The 18,324-nt window shown below is 42.7% G+C and overlaps 1 long non-coding RNA gene across 1 annotated transcript in view; it reads left to right on the top strand.

Moving 5' to 3' along the window:
• The first annotated feature begins 11,458 nt into the window (after positions 1-11,458).
• LOC145516661 (uncharacterized) overlaps positions 11,459-18,324 on the top strand; it is a 236,467-nt gene continuing 229,601 nt past the window's right edge. The window contains exon 1 of the long non-coding RNA XR_014061623.1: positions 11,459-11,533. This is a non-coding gene — a long non-coding RNA (uncharacterized LOC145516661). The remainder of the gene's footprint in view (positions 11,534-18,324) is intronic.

Below are 18,324 nucleotides of genomic sequence, written 5' to 3'. Positions count from 1 at the left end.
TCATGAGATAGAAAAAGAATGCTGTTTTTCTCCCTCCTTTAAGGATGCCAAATCCAGGTGGGGAGTAATGATCTTGATGAATTGGAGTACTTGTCAATTTGAAAATGTTCAGGGAAAACAAATGAAAGAGGCTGGAATTGTTTATATGCTATCATTCAGTGATTCAAAGCTGCAAACATTTCTGCCTTCCTATACTTTTGAAGTTAAGGATTGGAACGGAATAATAGACAACCTTCCAACATGAAACACTATCAAGCTTGAGGGTTTCTTTAATTGGGATATTTGATATTTCATTGTTCTCTAGTTTACCTTGGTCTTTGATCACTTATTCCTCAGACAAAAGTTTGGTCATGATGTTGCTTTCCTTTTTCGCCTAAGCGTATATGGTGCAATGGGAATTATTTCTCTACTTTTTTCCTTTCTCTTACTAATTTTGTTGGTTGCAGAAAAAAAAAAAGTGTTGGTCTAGACCTTAGATAAATATACCAACCTGTTGTAAATCTGCTTTTGTTTTCCCTTCAAATGTTTTCAGTTTTCTTTTTAAGTTTGTTCGTAGTGAAGAATTTTAATTGTAAGTGAAAATGTAATAAAACCTGTTAATCTAAAATATTGGACTGAAGTTGATCTTTGCTTGGTAAACCTTTATCAGTGCTTTGAATTAACAGTCAGATGATACTGTGGTAGATAAAGTGGTGGTGGGTATTTAAAAATCCTAGAGTGTAAACTGTTTCCAAGTGTCCTCAAGTACTTGAAGTCTCCATTTCCATAGTAGTGCTTGATATGATAATTACATAGGACTCTCCTGTGTTCATTAAAATATGAGCTGAAGGCTCTGCAGACAGTTTGTTAGCTTCCCATAGGTTTGAGAGTAATAAAATTGCTTTGCTTTAAAGCATCTGTAACTCAAGACTTTCTCTAATTCAAATAAGCTCTCCCTCCACTTTTTTTCCCAAGTACATAATGAGAAGAATTACTTTTAAAGATACCTCTGAGAAAATGAGGGTGGTCTCACCATACTGGGGAGGAGAAGGTATGGATTATCTTGGAAGGTAACTGTGATTGTTTTTATTGCCTTGATTCTCAAAGGCTTGCAGTTTTAAAGGCATGGTTGATAATGGTCTCTCACTCAGTTCCTGCAGTCAGTCTCTAGCCCTGTGTTTCCAAAAAGGATATATATTTTTCTAAAACCAAAATAAAAGTTTCCATTACATCAATAAGACAGATACTTTAAAAATGGGGGAGGGAGTTAAAAATGAATCCACACCATGGAAAGGTAGAAGCAACCCAAGTGTCCATCAACAAAATGAATTCTATACATACAGTAGTAGAATGTTAGCCTTCATTTTTGTAATGGGGCAAGGGGTTGTGTAGATAAACATGGCCTTACAGTATAGTGTGGAAAGCAGAATTCTGGTACGGCCCTGAAGGTCGCCTAGCTTCGCGGTGCATGTGCACCCTGACTAATCCCAGAGGTTGTGACTGTGATAGACTTTAAAAGTGTTTTATGACATATTTGACCTTAACCTAGGGTGATGATCCAAGTGAGCCTAACTCAGTCACGTTAGCTCTTCACGAGCAGGGTTTTGTCTGGTTGATTGAAGAGAGCATAGGAAGGATTCAGCCAGTGCACCTTGCTGGCTTGAATTTGGAGGGGGCCATGTGGCAAGAAATGCAGACATTCTCGAAGATGCCTGCCAGCATGGACATGGGACCTCAGTCCTATAACTGCAAGGAACTGAATTCTTTCAGTGACAAGAATAAACTTGGAAGGGATTTTTTTTTTTTCCCCTTAGCGCCTCTAGATGGAAACTCAGCCCAACCAACTGAGATTCCAGCCCTTTGATGTGCTAAGCAGAGAACCCAGCCATGATGCATGCTGGACTTCTGACCTAAAGACTTCTGAGCTAATAAAGCTGCTTGTTTCAGCCACTAAGTTTGTGGTGGTTTATTACACAGGAATAGGAAACTAATACACATTGCACATTATTAGTGGGCAAATGCAATCAAAAGAGGGTAGAAGTCGCAGCAGTGAAGGCAAGCTAATGCTGCTTAGCCGGCTAGACAATTAAGTCCAGTTACCTTATACATGATAGGAATAAAAACTGACACGTGGAGAGCATCAAACAGTGAGAAGAATATAGGTTTGGAGAGAGGAGACCTGAGCAAGTCGTGGTTCTCTTACTTCCTAGCTGAGGTTTGGCACTCACTTCTCTCTCAACGATAAAACCTAGAAGTTGACCAGAGGGCATCTCAGCACAATGTTAGCACAGGTTTATTTACTGAACAGTGAACTCCTTTCCACAGTTTCCCTAAATCCAGCTTAGCCCTGCCCCACTAGGTGTAGAATGAAGGGTGTCTGTTGCATTATTTTCTGGGTAGGTTTTTTTTTAAAGCAGCTGAAAATGTTCTGGGTTGTGTGTGTGGGTGTTTTTCTACCCTCCCCCCCTCGGGTTGTTTTTTTAAGGGCCAGTTAAAAAAGATATTCTCATGTCGAAACAGCAATCTCTGTACCAAAAAGCTGCATCAAAATATATTTAGAAAAAGTAATGTCTAAAGTCTGCTCTATCTCGAACAAAACTAATGTCCATGCTCATGTCCTTAAAATCCAGAGATTCCATTTTTATATGTTTTAAAATAAATAGAAATTTATCTTTAAAATCTATTTTTGAAACCTAGGGTGATGCTAGCTAGAAGTATTTCTGTCTGGAACACCTGCTCATCAGAATTCATTCTTAGTATGTTTCTGCAGTCTTTCGAGGGAGGGGAGTATATAGTTATTTCTTATGCATTACTATGCATGTACTGGGTCCCTTGAACTTAGGGTAGATCCATGGTTATGTGTTTTGAATGCTGAAGTTATAAAGAAAGTGGTCACTTAGAGCTGAGTTGCTAGTCTTTCTCCTACAAGATGATTCTTGAGCTTAAGGATCTTGTTCACATTGTAAACGAAAAATCTTGAGAAAATTAAGGATATTTGAGTTATATAGTATTTGGGGAATTGTTCAGTTGCTCAAGTTGGGTCCAACTCTTTGGGACCCCATGGACTGCAGCACGCCAGGCTTCCTTGTCCTTTACTATCTCCCAGAGTTTGCTCAAACTCATGTGCATTGAGTCAATGATGCCATCCACTCATCTCATCCTTTGTCGTCCCCTTCTCCTCCTGCCCTCAATCTTTCCCAGCATCAAGATCTTTTCCAATCAGTCGGCTTTTCACATCAGGTGGCCAGAGTATTAGAGCTTCAGCTTCAGCATCAGTCCTTCCAGTGAATGTTTAGGGTTGATTTCCTTTAGGAATGACTGGTTTGATTTGGGGAATGTGACATTTCAAAGGGAAAATGCAAATTCTTTTCCCTTTGGAACTTCTTTCTCTGCTCTCAGCTAACTGCCGATTTTTGAAAATAGAACTGTCAGAAAGGTGAAAAACCACAATAGCTCAACCACCAAAAAGATGTTAGAAAGGATCTCCCAGTCAGTCATGAGAAAGAGGTAAAGAACCACATGTCCAACCACTGCCTGGATGCAGCGTGGAAACAAAGTATGGAAACGGAAGTTGCCTCCGTTGGCTGTATTTAAAAACAAGAACTTTTGAGTTGCTCTCCAGCAAATGTTAAAACACACAAGACGATGACCAGAGGTGAACATGTCTGAATGGCATGGTTCATGGCTCACTCCATCAGACATTACTGGAGCCTTTCATTTACCCAAGGACCATCCCCTCTGTCTCCTCTATCTGCACAGACCCCCCCCCCCATCCCCTCCTCCCATGTCAGAGCAGATCTGCTAAGTGAGAAGTTTCTCCCTCCATCACTTTTAAACTTGTCCCAGCCTTTCCGGTCCTCACTGGACACTTGACTTGTGAAAATAACTTTTGTGGCACTATTGTCTGCTCTGTTGTTTTTAAACAATCCCAGAGGATGGGGAGAGGGACTCACAGCTCCCACACAGGCAGACGCCCGAAAGTATTTGCCCGAAAATTGCCCGAAAGGTGATGCACAAAATCAGTGGTTCTCTGGTAATAGTTGTCTAGTCTTCCTTTCTTGGCTATTCTTCACCTTTAGTAGAAGTGACATATTTTCTGACAGTGGTTCCGGGTCCAAAACCTCGGGCTTGTCTTGGTCAGCCACAGTTTTGAGAATGCTGTTGTGTGAATACACACCATGACACGCGTTAACCAAAACTGCTGTTGCTAGTGAAACCCTCCAGTGCTCTGTGCTCTGCGGGTTACAGCAAAATCCTCCTTTGGAGTTGTAGTTCAGTAAGCACTTTGCAAACATGTAAGCCTAATGCACACTGCAATGAAATGTCAGTTGCTCAGTTGTGTCCAACTCTTTGTGACCCCATGGCCTATACAGTCCGTGGAATACTCCAGGTAAAAATACTGGAGTGGGTTGCCATTCTCTTCTCCAGGGGATCTTCCCAACCCAGGGATTGAACCCAGGTCTCCTGCATTGCAGGCAGATTGTTTACAGTTTGAGCCACCAGGGAAGCACATTGAGCTTCAATTATTTCAACAATTCTGTTGAGCACTTATAACCTAACTTCCATTTCCTCCTCCTTCATGGGTAAGATTTATAAAATTGAGGGGAGCAGAAATCAGTAAGCATGATGTGGTGTTAGAGTGCTTATGTATTTACCTCGGTGCAGAATTTCTGGTGATCCACTTTAAATAGATCCAGCCAGTTTTAACTTGTGCGTGGTCTAACTTTCTGCATTACCAAATTCACGGTTTTTAAAACCATAGCTCTGTCCTTTCTAGCAGCAATATTGAGCCACTATGCCATCTTAGAGGTTTGGGTCCTGTGAAGGTCATATGATGGGAGGATGCCTATGATCTTCCTGATACACTGGGGTCCTTCCTTCCTGAGCCATTTTTGTTTTAGTGGAACTGGAATTTCACCTGAGGCCTTGGGTTTGAATACCTGTTTCTTCACCTCTTGATACATTCTCTTTGGGTGCTGGCGGGGGGCTCCAGTTTCCTTCTGTGGGAAATGGTTATAATAGCTGCCTCACAGTGTCTTATGATTAATTGAATTATAAAGCTAATTGCCAAGCACCTGGAAATGGCTACCCACTCTAGTATTCTTGCCTGGAGAACCTCATGGACAGAGCCTGGCACCCTACAGTCCATGGGGTTGCAAAGAGTTGGACATGACTTAGTGACTGAACAACAAACGAGCTGACACAAAGCCACATCCTGAGTGGGCAACAGGTAAGATTGGATCTTTGTCCAGGTTTGCTTTTTAAATATAAAACATCATATTAACCACATTAGCTGAGTCGCTTGTGTCTACAACAAAAATGCCAGACTATTTTTATATAATGGTTTTAAGCGTATAATTCATAGCATGGAGTCTCCCAAAACATACATTTAAGTGGTAGTTGCATTTCTTTATCTTCCTGATAACATTTCCAAGAATTATTTGGGACCAGTCACACAGAGCAGACTCAAGGAGGCCCTCAGCAAAGGCCCAAGGAGCCTGCAGGTCTGGGGCTGAAGACACACAGGCCCCATATGTTTCTTGTTGGGCATCTCAGTAAGGGGGTAAGTGGTGTCCTCGATGCCTTTCTTAGCTATTGCCTGAGGTGTGAAGCCACACATAGTACAGTTAACAAGTAGATCAGCATGTTCCTTTTTCTTTTCAATGAAGGAAAGTTACATCTGAAATGTGGGTGCTGGCTGCCAGCAAGAGCTTTGGCTGTGTCTTTGAGGTCAAGGCTGTTGGGACAGTCAAGTGTCAGTGTGTGGATTTTAGTTTCCGTCCTTTGTTCCAGACAGACGTCGTCTTCTGCCCGGCGGTGTGTGTGTGTGGCCTTGCCTTGTCTTCATCCTCCGCCTGGCGACAGTGCCAGGGTCCACTTCGTGGCCTTGCAGGAGACTCCCTTTGAGACCTTTGGGGGAGTCTGAGAAGCGTACCTGCTCTCTCCAATGTCCTAGCTCACTTTGTTTCAGGTCTCTTTTTTTGCGGTTGGCCAAGTCATTTCATTTTTCCTCTGTCCTGAGAGGTGTCACCTCACCAGGTCCGAGGTTCCCGTGGCGCCTTTTTCTGTGGTTACAGCTCCCATCCTCGGGGTTCCTGGGCACATGAGCAATGTCTTCTTTTTCAAGATGAGAAATCTCATCAACTGTAGGGATTAATGTTTGCTAGAGTTGAAGTCAGAAAACTGACTTCTAGCCTTTTTTTTTTTCTCTCTGCTATTTTCTGGCTGGAAGGCTTTTGCCAAGTTCAACAAGTTAAACTTTGATTTCTTCATCTTTAAAATAGACAAAATAGCTAATCTTCTCTGTGAGGCCACTGGGAAAATCAGATGAGATAAAGTACATGAAGAACTTCCAAGTCGTAAAATTAGTTAAGCTGTCTGAGGCAATATGCTAAGTGCCGTGGGACAGGTACTCTACCTAGAAGAGAACCCCTCCCCCCCACCCCCCAAAAAGATTTTAAAGTGAGATGGCCCGGGGTTGAATCTCAAATGTGCACTTAGCTGTGTGACTTGCATTAAATGATTTAGCCTCTTAGACATTTACTTTCATTAGTTATAAGAGATAATGTGATGTGTTGTTGTGTATCAAAAACTACCACGTGTAGAGCAAATGTTCGCTGTTTCATTATTATCCTCCAAAATTGTTTAGTGATTCAAAAATTTTTGGCTGTATCTAAAAATAGCACATTGTGGAATCCTGGGAAACCAGAGAGTCTTTCTGGTGAACAAGGCTGCAATTAAAATAAAGGGGCCTATTTTGGAATTTAGAAGTTAACAAAAGGACACCAGCCAAGCTCTCTTAGCTTTCACATACACAACAGTTCTCAGCTAATTAAGCACATTCTTTTATTTGTTTTTAGGATCTTGAGATAAAGGAAAAGTTTCCTATTTCATCCTTTCTCATATTCCTCAAACCTAGTTGGATATCTGCTGTAGAACTTTTAAACCCTTTGGTGTCTTAATGTTCACATCTTTAAAAGAGAGATCAAAAATACTTGTCTTCTTAGGTGGGACTGTTGTAAAGGCAACGTGGGATAATTCAAGGATACATTTTGGAAACTTGAAAGCTAACAAATATATGATTGACTTCATTTGAATATTTTGAATCAAATATTAAGCTTTTGTCTAAAAGTACTCTGGACAAGCTAAAAGACTTAAAAACAAAAAAAACAGCAAATGAAAATGAATTAGGATTGCTCATTTTAAAACAGCTCATTTGAAAGATCTGTTTCAACGTGGTGCCTTTGAATTTCATAGTTCACCATAACATGAAATGTAGTTGAAGTTGTTTTTCAGTCGCCGAGTTGGGTCCGACTTTCTGCAACCCCATAAACTGCAGCATGCCAAGCTTCCCTGTCCTTCACTATCTCCTGGAGTTTGTTCAAACGTATGTCCATTGAATTGTTGATGCCATTGAACCACCTCATCCTCGCTCACCCGCTTCCCCTCCTGGCCTCAGTCTTTCCTAGCATCAGTTTGAATCAGGTGGTCAAAGTATTGGAGCTTCAGCATCAGTCCTTCCAATGAATATTCAGGGTTGATTTCCTTTGTTGAAGTAATCTCTCGAAATAATAAAGACAAAAGTTTTAATACTGAAGCTTCTTTCATAGAATAACGGGGAAGCTTATTCTGTACCAACCAGAAACAAACAAAAAAATCAACAAAAGTGCAATTTCAGGGAGTAGTCAAATACCTATCAAATGTCTGACAAGTCAAATGGATACCAAAGGGTAGACCTTTTTACATGCACAAGACATATTTCTAGGAATTCATATTATTGTTTCTAATATTAAGTATGGGGATAATTTGGTGATTCTATACAATTGTGTGTATCTGTGTTTTTCTTTTGGTAATAATTAGACTTCTCTGCTGTCTTTAGAATAGATGCTTTAGCTTCCAACTAAAACAGAATTCGAAGACCTCACTTCACAGTCTGAGAACCCCAACCTTTGGAGGCCAGACACGTCCCCAAAGAGCTTACCAAGAAAAAGAAAAACTGGCTCTTCTGCCACCAGTTAGCACCCCCTGCCGTTATCCCCGGTATGTGCTAGTCCGCATAGAACATTGGGGAGCGAGGGAGGAGAGGAAAGGTTCATTCGCTTTATACCGAAAGTGAGAGGGCAAGTGCCAGGAGATTCTCCCATGGAGGCTGGGGGTGCCTGCAAAAATGTAAGTCCTCTGGGTTTTCCGGTTGAATGTCTGAGCAGGCATAATTGTCTACTTGCCCCTGTGCTTATCTGGGTTGGAAAGGGGTGAACCCGAGAGGCAAGGAGGGAGAGGGGCTGCCCCTGGAGCCGCTTACGTTATTTCCTGTTAAACTTGCAGAGGATACGAGAATTCTTCAAGGTGAACACTGAGACTTGTAGTTGACCTCGAGCCATCTTGCTAGATTGTCTGTCCATAAGAGCCTGGATTCTGGTCATGGGGCCAAGAGGTGGGTGGGAAAGCTTGAGCCGGGGCTTAGGTCAGATCTACATCAGAGATGCTGTGTGGTGAGGACGGCCTTATAGGGCCCTTGGGAGCATTCCCACAGCAGCCTGCATTAGCTTGGGAAGTGATCGTGGCTGGTCATGTAGGAAGATATCTGCCATTCCCTTCCTACCATTTCCTTTCAGGATCAGCCCAGAGAGGGAGGAGGGTTTGAGGGAAAGTGGATTCCAGACCTCCCTGTTCACAGGCCAGGTCACAGCTTTGCCTGGGGTCAGAGTAGGGGCTGGTGTGAAACCACAGTTGAACTTGAGAACAGAAATTCAACTTGGCCTTGAGTTTGAATAACCAAAAGTTACCCCAAATGGTGAGATCTGCCTGAGACACTATTAAAAATGGGAAAGAGGTTTAAATAATAACCATTGGTAGCTCTTATGTGAGTAAAGCCATTTCCTGTTAATTGCCCAGTGAGATGGTAACACTCAATAAATCGAGTTTTGCAAACTCTCCCTCTTTATGTTGTTACAATATCAAATACTCACCGCAATATCCAAATCCATCCTAGGAGTGTTGGTGTGAAGTGATTAGCTTCCAGGAGTTTCATTGTTAAGCTTATAGCCCTGCTTCATACTCTGTATGGTGTGTAGTATATATGATGACTCTTAGTCAAGATGTTTACGTAAGTGAATTATTTGTGATCATTCAGTGGCCTCTTTGTGATTAGAAATGTCTTCATTTCAAGAATTTGGGGTTCTGTTGTCAGTAGTGTGTAAGGGCAGATCCTTGAGACATACGATGGATACTAGACAAAATAATAGAGAAATGTACAGAATTATTGCATTGGAGGCGCCTCTGTGCTCCTTATTTGCTTAGGAAGACTGTAAGCATGTTATGATATCATGTCAGCATAGCTCACACAGGAAGAAGCGGATACAACAGCTCTTCCTAATGTTCCCCAGAAAGTCAGTGAGTGAACTGAGAAGTGGATCCAGGATTGCATGTATCAGCACCATAGGTCTTATCATTTATATAATCCTTTTTTTCCCCCCGTTACTGTCAAGATTTTAAAGTGGGATTATGGGTTGAGTTAGAGAGCAGGCAATTGAGGCGTACTGCACAAAGTTGTTAAATCTCAGAGGCTTGAGATTTCTTGGCTCCTTTTAAGTTTTGGAAGCAGAGCACTCCTAGAGAATCTATTAGGAATTGGCTTCATGGAGAAAATGTAGCTCTTGGACAGTTTGCTTTTGAAGCTGAGAGAGAGAATAATAGGTTGCTGAACGTGAAGGAGGGATTTGCTTCTGGTTTAGGAAACAGAGGGCGTGAAGGGAGGATGGTCCTGGGCAGACTCCGGCTGTAATAATGCTTCAGGAGGGCCGAGTGCTGCTCCAGCTTAACTTCAATTTTCCACTGAGGTCATTTTCTGAGTTGTGACAAAGCCTGGGGACCCTCTTATGGGGTGTCTATCTCTTTGTGCCCTGATTGCTAGGGCTGTGCTCTCATCTTGGCCAACTGCCCATTTCCTTCGGGTATGAAGAGAATTAATTCCAATCAGATTGTGCAGATTTAAGGCTTGGGAAGAAGAAAAAAAATAATCTGCAGGTCTTGTGTCTAGGGTAGAGGTTCCTAACCTCCAGGATCTAACACCTGATGAGGTGAAGTGCAGCTGATGTAATAATAATAGAAATAAAGTGCACAGTAAGAGTGATGTGCTTGAATCATCCCTCAACCACCGCCCCTGCTGCCCCATGCGCCAGTCCATGGAAAAATTGTTTTCCACCAAAGTGGTCCTTGGTGCCGTAAAGGTTGGGGGATCGCTGATCTAGTGGATACATGGGAATGAGTTACACACAGAAGTGAACGATTCCGGTGTGAGGGAAGAGATGAAGGAGTGGGAAGTTTCCTCTAGGCTTTGGCAGAACGAGACATGTGCGAGAGTAGAGGGAAGACCGGGGAGTTCTCCTGGGGAGGGCGTTCCTGGACTGTCTTCACCCAGCAGATGAAAGGATTCCGTGGAAGGGTTCCACCTCAGTGGCCCCACCCCAGGCCCTGTGCTGACTGCTTTTTATTGCTTTACAGGCATTGAGTCACCTTGTTAAGTGTCATCCCTAATGTGGAGATGGAGTTATTCCTTGCCCCCAAGCTACTGGGAACCTAGTCAGGAAAGACAGGTAACGCAAACACAGGTCCCTACACCACAAACGCAGAGGGTTGCTGTTGCTCAATTTTAAGTGGCTTGCAGGGCAGAATGAGGTGATCTGGCTGGAAGTCCTCTGTTGGAGGGCTAGCTCGGCTGAGGGGGAATTTGAAATTTGAGGTGGCTGCCTGGCATCTGTAGGGATGCTGTGGGGTCGTGCTTGTAGCATCATCCTTCCAAGAGGACTTGATCCTGAGGCAGAGGAGGAGAGAGCTAGTGTGACATTTTTGAAAGATATTTTGTTGGGATCATAAGAGTGTTTCAGTAGGTCCCTTGCTCATACCACTGTCTTCAATCTTCTCCCAAGCCCGTGCATATGCTGGCCAAAACGTCCCGGAGGCTCCTTGCGCTAGACGCAGGAGGACGCCAGACACGGGAGGACGTGTGTTTCCAAATCAGTTTCCATGTGGGTTAGAATTCTGAGCTAGAAGAGCACATCTGCTCTTTATTTTACAGATGAGGAAATTGAGTCCCAGAGAGGGCGCGATTTGCCCCTTCCCTTGAGATCAGCCGGCAGAGTCGGCACAAAAATCTAGGTCTTCGGATTCAGCCCACTGCCTTTCCTGCACGCCACACTGCTTCCCTCATTATCTCGAGATTTGCCGGAGTCACAGGACTACCTCATGCCGGTGCCGATGCGAATTTTACTGCCGCCGCTGAATTAACTCATCAAGTTGGTCCGATCCCCAGCCCGTTTCTGCCACACGTGGTAAATGGCGACTCCTGTGGTCTGAGAACTGGGCGCCTTGAGGGACGACGGCATCAGCACCCCAGGGTGGCTCTTGCTGCTGCAGCCTTGGGGTGCTCTCCTCTGCCCCTCCTTGTCTGGAGCCGTTTCCTCTGGGAGGCGGGGACTGCGGGGGTGGAGCCAGCGGCTCACAGGCAAAGACGCGCAGCCCTGAGCTGGACCGAATTGGAGCCCTTTGAGTGGTGGTAATTCTGATTCCATATACTTTTGAAAATCTAGGCCTTGTTTTCAGCTGGACTTAGTTCCATTTTAAGAATACTTGTTTGATATCTTTTGAGACCGTGGGTGAGGAGGATTGCCCACTGGTGATGAGGATTCCCTTGTGGATTTCCCTGGTTAGAACTTCTCTAGGAGTATGGCTTTGCCTTGCAAACTTCATGGTATCGCTTACCTTGTTGGCAGCTTTTGTGCAGTGGATTTTATTGATAAGGCTTGTGCCTGCTGAGTTGTGTCCGAGTCTTTGGGACTCCATGCACTGTAGCCCACCAGGTTCCTCTGGCTATGGAATTCTCCAGGAACTCCGTTGAAAGCTGAGAAACTGGTGACAGAGGATGAGACGGTTAGATGGCATCACTGACTCAATGGACATGAGTTTGAGCAAACTCTGGGAGATAGTAAAGGACAGGGGAGCCTGGCGTCCTGCAGTCCACGGGGTCCCAAAGAGTCAGACACAACTGAGTGACTGAAGAGCAACAATCAAATAGGCCCCAGGCTCTGCTGGGTTTGGAGTTCTTTACTTGTGATGGATCACCAACTGTGTGCTGTTCTTACCCTAATTTGAGATGCAGAATATTGAGATAATTAACTGGATTTAGGGGTGCACATGGCAGCTCTGGAAGGTTACTGGTTTTTGCCCCCATCACTGGAATTATGTGAACCTCAATCGCAGCTCATGCTAATATTTAAAAAAAATAATTTTATTTATTTTTGGCTGTGCTGGGTCTTTGCTTCTGTGCAGGCTTTTCTGTAGTTGCGGGGGGGCTACTCCGTAGTTGCAGTGCGCAGGCTTCTCATTGTGGTGGCTTTTTCTTGTTGTGGAGCCCAGGCTCTAGGATGTGCAGGCTTCAGTGGTTGTGGGTTCAGTAGTTGCAGCTCCCTGGCTCTAAAGCTCAGGCTCAGTAGCTGTGCCACACGAGCTTAGTTGCTCTGCCGCATGTGGAATCTTCCCAGCTCTGGGATCGAACCTGTGTCTCCTGCACTGGCAGGATGGCCAGCAGAGTGGTACATATTTATACCACTGAGCCAGCAGGGAGGGCTTCCTTTGTGGCTCAGCTGGTAAAGAATCTGCCTGCAATGCAGGAGACCTGGGTTTGATCCCTGGGTTGGGAAGTGCCCCCGGAGAAGGGAAAGGCCACCCACTCCAGTGTTCTGGCCTGGAGAATTCCAAAGGGGCCACAAAGAGTCAGACACGACTGAGCGACTTTAACTTTCACTTTTCAGCAGGGAAGCCCAGTCCATGCTAATTTCATACCCTGACACCTGTTCTAGGGAAGAGATGTTCCATTTCCTAGCTTTTCAAGGGGCCAACTGAGTTTGCTTTCCTGGTTGTTTCTCTGAGCGTGCCGATTTCTTCTCAAAGCCCTTTTCACAAGAACAACGCACCCAGTCTGGCTGCCCTGAGGCATGTTAGCTTCAGGTGTTGGTGCTGCGGCTTTTCCCCGTCCAGCCTCTGGGGCTGCTCATTTCCTCCCCTGCGCCCTGGGTCCCGGGTACTACGCGCTCATTTAGCTTTACTGCCTGTTAGAGGCAGGGGCAGGTGGGAATTACCACACTTTTTTTTTTTGCCTCTGCCTCTTTCTTCTTCCCCTGGAGAGCAGGTATTAAAGAGGAGGGTGGGCAGGCAGAGAGTAGAGGCCAAGCAGGGTTGTGGGGGTCTGGGGGGGTGGTTGGTTGCCCATTAATGTAGCTGGATGTTAAGAAGCACTAGGAGAAGGTAAATAAAAACAGACTTCCTCTGGGTCCCTACAAAACCCTTTTCCTGTTTACTGCTGCCTCAGGCCGTAGGTCTGCTTTCCTGCCTGGGTTCTATAAATTACCAGCAGTTATCACCTCAGGTATAGATGGAATGGAAAACAAGTTTCTGTAGTAGGTCTGTCTGGAAACCTAATGACTGGTGTTGTTTCTGTGAGAAAGCTGTATTCTGAGTTCCCAATAACTTACCAACATTCCTTAGGAATATGAACCACGTGCACCTTAGTAAACGTATCTTTTGTTTCTGAGTCTAAGTGTGTACTTCATTTTAGAATTGAGAGTTGTGACGGTTCTGAAGGTAACAGGAGGGCCAAGAGCATATTCTTCCCTAGCATTAAATCTCTGGGTACTTCCTCGTACTGCTCAGGTCTCCCATGTTTTCCTTTTGTTGACTATCTTTCAGAGGATCATGTTTTGGTCTTGGGATAATTCTGCTTTCAGAATACAGCATATAGCTGGGGACTTGTGTGAAACTACCCAGAGCTGTCTCGTTTTAGAATATTTTTTCCCCTTGGCTGACTTCACTAAATTGTGTAAACTAAGGGGAGCTAGCTCCATGGCTGCAGATCTGGTATCGATTATCATTAATTCTTCCCTTTATGACTTTGCCACTTAAATACACATTTAGAAACAAACCAAATAAACATAAAATAGCATAACTAAAATTTTGACTTGGGTGGTCCAGTTAGTTTCAACATGTGCTTAGCTTTGAAAGGTGGTTATAAAAACACTAGAGTTTAACCAAACCATTAAATGATGGCAATAAGTTGTTGTTTTTTTTAAATTTCATTTTACAAGGTATTAATTTAGATATCTTTAAAAATAAACTTTGCGTTATTTACAGTTTATTGAGATACAAAATAACCAAAATGGTAAATTTTTGCATGTCTAGGTGCTTTGTTTCTGTATATTTCCATTTGGCCTATAAAACTCGATTGACTGGTTTCCAACTATGTGACTTTGAGTAAGTCACTTAACTGCTTGAGCTTTAGTCTCATTTGTGACAGGAAATATGTGCTAGTTGGTTCCCAGGCGCTCTCACTTCTGAAATGTTAGGACCCTGCAATTCTGTGAATTTAAAAGTTGACATTAAAAAGAATCATATGAAGCAGAAGGTACACTATTGACTCCACCATAGAAGGGAAGAGATGGCAAGTTGTGGACTAATCAATAAAGATCTAAAAATAGAATATAATCCTGAGCCTTTAAAAAGTCAGTCTTATTTATTGCCCTGTTTGTTGAACTATGCATATGGTTGAGAAAATAGATGGGACATCTGGAAAAAGTATTAAAATGTATTTATAGGCAAGGACTATGCCTCAGCACCTTAAATATGTTGTGTTACAACAATGTGTGCTGATGTTGTCATTAAATGCAATGCCAACCACGTGAGTCAGCCCCATTTAGAATCATTTTGAATTTGGCCAAATGGTGTTTTGGTGGTTTCTGGATTGTGGGTTAGAAATCAGAGCTCCTGGAGTGAGTCTTTTGCTTCTACACACATATAACACACCAGGACAGAGAGAAGTCCTTTTCCTTTTTATTTTCCACATCTTTTTGTGGTTATCTTTGCTTTCCCTCCTGTGACCCATTTCTGGCATGACAGTAAGAGTTTCTTTGGGGTAATTAGTAGTCCTAAGTTATTTCCATTAAAGATTCTTGGGGATTAGATGTAAAAGCATTGTAGAAAGACTGGTTATATAGAGAAGAAACATATCAACTTTTTTTTTTTAAGTATTTAAGCATTCTCAAGATCAGACATGGGTTGTTATTGAAATCTGGTTCCTGCAAGCAGAGCAAGCCTAGGGCAAGCTGTTTTGATAAGTCACGGAGGCAGCCTTTGGGCAAACGCTAATGACACATGAAGGAAGAGTGACCGCAGTGTTTCATTGAGGTTCCTTTGATCACTCTTAACTGGTTTTTAATATTACACTGACATTATATCAGAAACCAAAGCATTTCTTAGTCCTGTCACTCTGGAAATCGTTGCCCCCACTTTTTTGAACCTAGAATGAAAGATGGATGTTTGGTCGGTATCTCATGTAAGCCACTCTTTCTTAAACACTATAGTGGTAAAGACTTAAAAGTGTTGCTTTTCATTTGTTTTGAAGTGATGAGAGAGGGCAGAGATGGTATCTTGTTAGTGTCCCAGGGCCCCAGTCAAGGCTTGGAGTAGAGTGGGGACTTCCTGTAATTTGGCTTCTTATCAGATTGGGTTTTTGAGGACCAAGCAGGAATCTTCCTTTGAGATCTTCATAAATCAGATAAAATCTAATTGGTTAGGAAAGGCAGAGAATGAAATGGACCTTATCTCTTTTTGTCCTTCTGTTACATCTTCAGAAATGAGGGCTTTTCTTCTCCCTTATAAGTGTAGTCATATATTCTTGAACTATGCATTTGCAGAGTACAAAAATTAATTACTAAATGTGAATATTAAAGCATAGAGTTGATGAGAGAATTAAAAAAATAACCCCACAAATACTTCCCTTCAGTAGTAGGCTAATGAATTATGGTTAAATCTTTAGAAATCAAGGAGACACAATTCAAGATGTTTTTGGTAACTTTTTAGGATTGTCAGTTGCTTAAAGTAGAACAGAGTTTGGCCGTTATCTATTTTTCCTTTTTGAAGATGATTGGGCTGTTTAAGAAACATGGATCTGTCTCCATCTCCACTTGGAACTTGGATGTGTAGGTCTTGCTCTGTGAGTTGTGTGGTCATATTTTTTAATTGTGTGGTTAATGTACAGGATGACAAAGGTTATAGGTATATTATATAGTGATTCACAACTTTTAAAGGTTATATTCCATTTATAGTTATTACAAAAGATAGGCTATATTTCCTGTCTTGTACAATATAATCTTGTCTCTTATTTATTTATTTATTTATTTTTTACAGAATATCTTGTACCTTTTAATCCCCTACCTTTATATTGCTCCTACCCCCTTTTCTCTCCCTGCTGGTAACCACTAGTTCTCTATATCTGTGAGTCTTTCTTTTTTGTTAGTCACTAGTTTGTTGTACTTTCTGAAATTTCACTTATAAGTAATATCATACAGCATTTGACTTTCTGTTTGACTTTTTTAACCTAGCATGATACTCTTCAAGTCCACTGATGTTTTTCAAATGACAGAATTTCATTCTTTTTGATGGCCTAGTAGTAGTCCATTGTGTGTGTGTGTGTGTGTGTGTGTGTGTACGTACGTACACAAGCGTATATATACATGCCTGCCACATCTTCTTTATCCATTCATCCATCACTGACTCTTTCCATATCTTGGCTATTGTAAATAATACTGTGGTAAACATTGGGGTGCATATGTCTTTCCAAATTAGTGTTTTTGTTTCTTTCGGATATACACCCAAGAGTGGAATTGCTGGGTCATGTGGTAGTTTTATTTTGGGTTTGTTGAGAATCTGTGGCCATAGTTCTGCCATTACTTTGTTACCTCTTTGCTTGACTTGATATCTTTAGGTCCCTCAAGGATTTACATTCTACCATCTAGGCATCCTGCCGTCTGATCGTTCCACTGATTGCTTTTGTATTGGAACCAGTGTTGGAGGTACAGGTCTGTGCAGCTATGTGGATGCCTTGGGTACCTTTGGGCAGAACCTGTTTGTCAGTTGGTGGTTTAGGCAAGTTATAGGTAAAACACTGTGAAAGCCTCTGTCTAGATCGTTATCTTTTGCTCCAGCAGAATGAGACAAATGAGACTGAATGTTGGGCAGCCTTTGTTTAAAAAAGGAGATACTGGTGTTTAGAGCAAGTCAAGCCACTAAAACAGAACAGGGCTCAGACATGGGGGAAAGATGTCATAAAGCTTTCTGCGAAAAGCCCAATGTGTGAAGTTAGGCCTAGTAAAATCTCACATCTTTCTGAGAGACTGAAGCAAACCATCCTGGAATGTGAAAGTGTTCATTTTATAAATAGAATGAAATCTTTCTCCATACACTGGAGGTCTCAGGATGGGTTAGTAAAGATAGAATAGATATGAAACATGATCTCCTCTTAAATGTTCCCATTTGTTTTGTGTGTTGGGTTTGTTTTATAACATCCAGATAAGTCTAAAGGCAGAGAAGAGGTCTGTTGTTAAGACAGCAGTGTTTTCTTTGATTTTGAATAGTTGAAGGGGATATAAGTGATTGTGTGTCTTATTTTAGACAATATAAAGCCACCCTTGTGAGCAAGGAAGAGTGGATGTGTTGGCAGCCAGCTTTGCCTGGAGTCTGTAGTTGCTTGAAGCTTGGGAAAGCTGGAAGAAATTACTCCATGGAACTCAGGCAAACCTGCCTCAAATAGTGCTGAAGCAGCCACGTCAGATATGTGACCCTCCCAGCTCACTTTACAAGGAAAGTGATCTGAGTTAGAGGAGTTGTTCATGATGTTTTAACCCACAAATTCCTCCTTCCTCCTACTCCTTTAGCCCATCTTAAACTCTGGTAAGTGGAGAAACTGATATCTAAGCACAAGTAAGACGATGAAGTCACTTATCTTGAGATTTCTTTAAACCCTTAATTATTGTAAACAAAAGGTCTAGTTTCTTTGGAGCTCATGGTGATGTCTTAGTTGTGGGACTGACTCTTATCAGATGGGAGTCATCGTTGGACTTGAAGATCTAGAATAACATACCATCTACTATGAAGAAATGATTACAGTAGTTGGTCTTGACAACAGAAAGATTCATTTAGTTCCTGCAGGAAGTCTGTGCTACCCCTGGCACCCAGAAGACAGGATTGCCACCCTCCTGTTCTCATGGGGCTCTGGGGCTCTTCTTGCCAGTAAGAGGCTGAGTTCTAGACTCACAAGATATCCCTGTTCCTTAGTGATAGGGATGCAAAGGAGCATAAAGCTCTTGGCACATACTAGGTATTCAGTAGAACCTTGGAAGGCAGCTGATAGTAGGGAACATCCTCATGGCCGAATTTGCTGCATTTTTATTACCAGCCTGACTTTACACTCTCTGGCTGGTGCTTACTCTGCTTTTGTAGACTCAGCCCTGGGATAGG

This window comes from Giraffa tippelskirchi, chromosome 8 (genome assembly GCF_054371585.1).
Source record: "Giraffa tippelskirchi isolate mGirTip1 chromosome 8, T2T-mGirTip1v1.2.pri, whole genome shotgun sequence".
NCBI lineage: Eukaryota > Metazoa > Chordata > Mammalia > Artiodactyla > Giraffidae > Giraffa > Giraffa tippelskirchi.
Note: the sequence above shows the minus strand (reverse complement) of the source record. Positions and strands in the feature narration are given on the sequence as shown.